This window comes from Schistocerca piceifrons, chromosome 1 (genome assembly GCF_021461385.2).
Source record: "Schistocerca piceifrons isolate TAMUIC-IGC-003096 chromosome 1, iqSchPice1.1, whole genome shotgun sequence".
NCBI classification, from domain to species: domain Eukaryota; kingdom Metazoa; phylum Arthropoda; class Insecta; order Orthoptera; family Acrididae; genus Schistocerca; species Schistocerca piceifrons.
The window spans coordinates 92335511-92342817 of NC_060138.1; positions in this window are offsets into that span (position 1 = coordinate 92335511).

Here is a 7307-nt window from a genome sequence, read left to right on the forward strand (position 1 = left end):
GCAAAACACTTATTCTGTCGGCGCTCGACAGTAACCGAGGAGAACTTTGCCGAACATTCTTGGATGTATAACCACTTAACGCGGCTAGAAGGTAGCGAAAATTGCATTTGCTAGATTATTCAATTTATGAAAGTAAAACAGACCATAGGAATTGTCTAGAAATACAAGCTAAATCCAAACAGCATATTTTCGGGAAATAATCGATTGAAACGGACCTGTTACACAGCAGAAAACCGTTCGGACATAGATTTGTAACGATTGCGTTACACTGGAAGCAGTTGCTGTAAACTTAGGCATATGTTAAAGCTGGGTACCTAGACGGTGAAGACACTTATTACAGCCGGCCGCGGTGGTCTAGCGGTTCTAGGCGCTCAGTCCGGAACCGCGTGACTGCTACGGTCGCAGGTTCGAATCCTGCCTAGGGCATGGATGTGTGTGACGTCCTTAGGTTAGTTAGGTTTAAGTAGTTCTAAGTTCAAGGGGACTGATGACCACAGATGTTAAGTCCCATAGTGCTCAGAGCCATTTGAACACTTATTACAAGAACACTACAGAGAAGTCCGCCCTCGGTAGCTGAGTGGTCAGCGCGGGCCCGGGTTCGATTCCTGGCCGGGTCGGAGATTTTCTCCGCTCAGGGACTGGATGTTGTGTTGTCCTAATCATCATCATTTCATCCCCGTCGACGCGCAAGTCGCCGAAGTGGCGTCAAATCGAAAGACTTGCACCAGGCGAGCCGTCTACCCGACGGGAGGCCCTGGTCACACGACTACAGAGAAGAGAAAGTTCCATTGTGACCCAGAATGATTCGAAACCCACTGGCGGGTGACGTGTCGGTGAGTGCGAGTTTCATAAGGATAAGGATTTCTTTCTCTTTAATAAAGTGAGCACCACACCAGCAACAGAAACTATGGCTCATATTTCTTCAGCGCTTGCGAGAGTTCTCAACTGTTGCTGTCATCCAAATTTGGACAGCGGACATTTTAGCCTGTCAGCCTCCTTAAAAAGAGCAGGCGGGTTGCTGTGGAATGCTGTAAACGGTGTGGACTATCATGCGGGTCGACACCGCAGGCTCAAGTCATGACAGTGGAACAGTGCGTACGTCACAATCGGTTACATGGTATCAGCGTAGTAAGGTGAGTCGCCGTGGAAAAGTGGCAGAGTGCGGGAAGGAGATACTACTTGTGGACATGCCCGCGGCCACAACGTGAGTGAAGCTGCCTGATTGATCTGTTGTATCAACACGAACTGTCGAACATCTCTTCAAGGAATGGTACACCAGTCGCAACCATCTAACACAACATAAGAGAGTCAGGTTGGAGAGTCAGGTGCACTGTGTGTTCAGAAATACTTGTGCCCTGTCCAACAATAGATGTTCATTCCACCACAGTTCGCCACCTGTCCTGTTTCACTAGTGCGCCCAGCTTACGACGTCCGACATCTGTAACGAGGGGTGACCGCCCAATCCCACGACGTCTGGACGTGGTTTCTGGTTTTGCTACGTGTTGACGGCATTGACCACAGTACTCCACGAACACTCGATATGTCTTGCAGTTTCGAAATTCTCCTTCGGAACCTCCGCGCTACTACAATCGGCCCTCGGTCAAAATCAGATAAATCGCTCCCCTTCCCCATTCTACACACGAACAGTACGCTCACTAACACTACACGCACCGAGCGTGTGTCTGACAAGCAGTCATTCTTCGCCAGGTGACGCTCTGCTATCGCCTGGACGGTTTGTATCGATAGCAGGTCGGTGATGATAAGATTCTGGCTGGTCAGTGTGTAAGGTGATTCCTACTAATGTTTAAAAACCTCAGAAGCGACGTAGATGACGCTGAGACACGTAATTTAATGTAAGACAAATGGGCCTGCAAATGTTGCGAATACCCAAAAGTGGATACAAATTTTGAACATGTAACGTCACCACATCACTTACCTCAGAAATACGTGCAACGCTTGAGCCTATCGACATGTTGCACCTCATCAACCCAACCAAAGTCAAGTACTCACGATGGTAGACTCCGAGCGGCTCATGTTCGAGTCATGTGTCTAGCAGGCAGTATTATTTTCATTGCGTGAGACAGTTACACATTTATGCTGAGGTATTAATTTACTTAAAGGTGTCGTGGTTTCCGCTAGTTTATTGCAAAGTAACTCATAACAAAAACCTACCGTATTACGTCACAATGAAATGAGTATAAGGTTTCGAACTGCGTCATTAGCAATAAATGAAATACGTTTGCCTTACTACATAATGTCCGTTAACAAAAACAGGGGGAGAGGGGGAAGAAAAGAAACACAAAATTACAACATCCTCTACTTCGCTACAGCTAGGACAATAATTTTGTAACTTCTGCATTTACAAGAGACCACATTTACAAAAGGTGTTCTAAATTTTCTACCGTCTGCTTGAACGCAAGTATTGCATCGCTCATTGATCCCTTCACACATGTGCTCGAAAACACCCTCCGTATTTTGCGGGACAAACGCGGTATACGGGCTCAGCAACCAACTTATGACGTCACATTTGTCGGCTTGTCTGCCACACTTCACGAACACTTGGCTTCGTGCAGCGTCTACAAGATATCGATATTTCATTGAAAAGGTACCCACTACAGGTCTTAATTTTATCGTGTTCTATCGAGAGCTCCCATGCCTTTAAATACGTCATTATAAAATACTATGAAATAGTTACTCGCTCCCCACCGGAGACGGCTGCTGGCACTCGTAAGACCTGCAGTGTCACGTGCTGTGACGTAAGCGCTAAGTCCTGTCTTTCCCGTGGGCCTCGGTATTTTGGATGTGACGTGACATGTTCAACATTTGTCATCCAATTTTGGAGTATTTCCCGACATCTGCGGCCCCATGTGTCTTATACTAGATTACATGTCTCACCATCATCCACGTCGCTACACACTTTGGCATAATGAACAAAGCATATTGTAAATGTCACAGAAGTATTTCATGAACCTCTTACTCACTTCACTGTTCAGAACTTACCGCTCGCACATAAAGCAGCTGCAGTGGGGCGGAGCGATTGACCAACAACTGGTGCACTCGAAATTTAGAAGCTGAACATTCGGAAGGCCACAAGTGTGTAATACCAGAATCAAGGCTCAAATTTTCGCTCGTGGTTGATTGGTGGGGCTGATACCCTTCAAATCTGCTTTCTTACGCTTGGGGATGTTTCCTTGCGAGACGACATCATAGGGCTGCACGGGCATCTTCCTGTTTTGACGAACACTCAGGCGTCATACAGCACCTCGAATGGTGAGCAGAATCATCCGATCATACTGCAGTAGACAGTGTCTGACAGTATTTCGCACAGCGGGTGACCTTTAACGATCAGTAACCCCGAAATGTCGTTGCACTATCGCATCTCGTTGTGGAGAATTGTTTCAGATGGATACAGTGTGCCAGAAGAAACTTTTGAACTCTCCTCTACAACAATCAACATGGATTCCGCAAACAGAGGTCCTCCGAAACTCAGCTCAAATCGTTCAAATGGCTCTGAGCACTATGGGACTTAACATCTATGGTCATCAGTCCCCTAGAACTTAGAACTACTTAAACCTAACTAACCTAAGGACAGCACACAACACCCAGCCATCACGAGGCAGAGAAAATCCCTGACCCCGCCGGGAATCGAACCCGGGAACCCGGGCGTGGGAAGCGAGAACGCTACCGCACGACCACGAGATGCGGGCAAACTCAGCTCGCTGTGTTCCTCCATGAGGTCCACAGCGCCGTAGACTAAGGCCCTCAGGTTGATGTCGTGTTCCTTAATTTCAGGAAGGCATTTGACATTATCTCGCACTGAGACTGGATTGAAGACTTCCTTTCAGACAGAACTCAACAAGTCGCTCTCAACGCAATAAAATTGACAGATGTACAGGTGATTTACTGTATATGAACGACACAGTGGAAAGCGTCGGATGCTCTTTAAGGCTGTTCGCAGATGATGCAGTTATCTGTAACAAATGGTTCAAATGGCTCTGAGCACTATGGGACTTAACTTCTGAGGTCATCAGTTCCCTAGAACTTAGAACAACTTAAACCTAACTAACCTAAGGACATCATACACATCCATGCCCGAGGCAGGATTCGAACCTGCAACCGTAGCGGTCGCTCGGTTCCAGATTGTAGCACCTAGAACCACTCGACCACACCGGCTGGCGTCACGTTTTCGATTCTACCTCCAAGGATAATTAGGTCTGTAGTAAACAAGGTAATTCTTCTACCACAAAGTGGGAAACATCTCCACAACAGCTCGTCCACCCCAGCCGGCTGTCTGTAACAAAGTAGCAACGCCAGAAGAGAGTAACGATCTGCAGAATCCTCTCCAGAGAATTGACGAATGGTGCAGGCTCTGGCAGTTGACCCTGAAAATAATTAAATGTAACATATTGCCCATAGATATCAGAAGTAATTCATTACTGTACAACTACACTATTGATGACAAGCCGCTGGAAACAGTATCTACCGTAAAATATCTAAGAGTAACTATCCAGAGCGAGCCTCAGTGGAATGACCACATAAAACAAATATTGGGAAAAGCAGATGCCAGACTCAGATTCATAGGAAGAATGTTTAACAAATGTAACTCATCCACGGAGGAGGTGGCTTATGAGGTGCTTGTTCGAACGATTCTTCAGTATTCTTCATTTGTCTGCGGTTCCTACTTGTAGGACTGATAGAGGAGATAGAGAAGATCCAACGAAGACCGGCGCGTTTCGTCACGGGATCGTTTAGTCGGCGCAAGAGCGTTACGGAGAAACTCAACAAACTCCACTAGACGACGTTACAAGAGAGGCGTTGTGCATCACGGAGAGATTTACTACTGAAATTTCGAGAGACCACTTTCCGGGAAGAGTCGGACAACATATTACTTCCTTCCACATGCGGCTCGCGTAATGACCACGAGGAGGAAATAACAGAGTCTTACCGACAATCATTCTTCCCACGCGCTATTTGTGAGTGGGACAGGGTTGTCAGCTCAAGTATCAGTAAAAAAACTGCCTTCAGCCATACACCATTAGGTGGCTTGCGAAGTATGATGTGGATGTAGATGAACTGAGGCCGTTATAAAGGTGGTGAAACATGAGACATGTCTCCTAAAGGTGAAAGGCATGGAACAAATTATAATGGCAAATGTTCAGGTTTCCTTTCTAGCCTCTTATTTTCACTAGACTACAATAATTACAATACTAATACTTATTAAACCTCACTAACTGCTACTGCGATCTGGTTTAGGTTGATTTTTAGAGTTCCGTGCCTTGGTCTGTTAAAACCGGACCATTATAAGATAGATTTGTTGTCTGTCTGTCCAATTGTTAAGAAACCTGTTTCTCAGTAACGGTTAGACGTATCATGTTCGTATATATGTCACATATTAAGGACTATCGTCCCTTGAAAAGGTAAAAAATGCCCCACCAACCGGTCCCTTCTTCTTGTCAAGTTGTGCCACAAACTTCTCTTCTCCCCTATTCTATTCAATACCTCCTCATTAGTTACGTTATCTACCCATCTAACCTTCAGCATTCTTCTGTAGCACCATATTTCGAAAGCTTCTATTCTCTTCTTGTCCAAACTATTTATCGTTCATGTTTCACATCCATACATGGCTACACTCCATACAAATACTTTCAGAAACGACTTCTTGACACTTCAATCAATACTCGATGTTAACAAATTTCTCCTCTTCAGAAAAGCTCTCCTTGCCATTGCCAGTCTACATTTTATATCCTCTCTACTTCGACCATCATCAGTTATTTTGCTCCCCAAATAGCAAAACTCATTTACTACTTTAAGTGTCTCACTTCCTAATCTAATTCCCTCAGCATCAACCGACTTAATTCGACTACATTCCATTATCCTCACTTTGCTTTTGTTGATGTTCATCTTATACCCTCCTTTCAAGACACTGTCCATTCCGTTCAACCGCTCTTTCAAGTCCTTTGCTGACAGAATTACAATCTCATCGGCAAACCTCAAAGTTTTTATTTCTTCTCCATGGATTTTAATATCTACTCCGAATTTTTCTTTTGTTTCCTTTACTGCTTGCTCAATATACAGATTGAATGACCTCTGGGAGAGGCTACAACCCTGTCTCACTCCCTTACCAACCGCTGCTTCCCTTCCATGCGCCTCGACTCTTATAACTGTCATCTGGTTTCTGTAAAAATTGTAAATAGCCTTTCGAACCCTGTATGTTACCCCTGCCACCTTTAGAATTTGAAAGAGAGTATTTCAGTCAACATTGTCAAAAGCTTTCTCTAAGTCTACAAATGCTAGAAATGTAGGTTTGGCTTTCCTTAATCTTTCTTCTAAGATAAGTCGTAGAGTCAGTATTGCCTCACGTGTTCCAATATTTCTACGAACTCCAAATTGATCTTCCCCGAGGTCGTCATCAACCAGTTTTTCCATTCGCCTGTAAAGAATTCGCGTTAGTATTTTGCAGCTGTGACTTATTAAACTGATAGTTCGGTAATTTTCACATCTTTCAACACCTGCTTTCTCTGGTATTGGAGTTATTATATTCTTCTTGACGTCCGAGGGTATTTCGCCTGTCTCATACACCTTGCTCACCAGATGGTAGAGTTTTGTCAGGACTGGCTCTCCCAAGGCCGTCAGTAGTTCCAATGGAATGTTGTCTACTCCCGGGGCGTTGTTGCGATCTAGGTCTTTCCGTGCTCTGTCAAACTCTTCACGCAGTATCGTATCTCCTATTTCATCTTCATCTACATCCTCTTCCATTTCCATAATATTGTCCTCAAGAACATCGTCCCTGTATAGACCCACTATATTCTCCGTCCACTTTTCTGCTTTCCCTTCTTTGCTTAGAACTGGGTTTCCATCTGAGCTCTTGATATTCGTGCAAGTGGTTCTCTTTTCTCCAAAGGTCTCCTTAGTTTTCCTGTAGGCGGTATCTATCTTAACCCTCGTGAGATAAGCCTCTACATCCTTACGTTTGTCCTGCGTACCCATTTTGCACTTCCTGTCGATCTCATTTTTGAGACGTTTGTATTCCTTTTTGCCTGCTTCATTTACTACATTTTTATATTTTCTCCTTTCATCAATTAAATAATTCTTCTGTCACCCAGGGATTTCTACTAGCCCTCGTCTGTTTACCTACTTGATCCTCTGCTGCCTTCACTACTTCATCCCTCAGAGCTACCCATTTTTCTTCTACTGTGTTTCTTTCCCCCATTCTTGTCAATTGTTCCCTTATGCTCTCCCTGAAACTCTGTACAACCTCTGGTTTGGTCAGCTTATCCAGGTCCCATCTCCTTAAATTTCCACCTTTT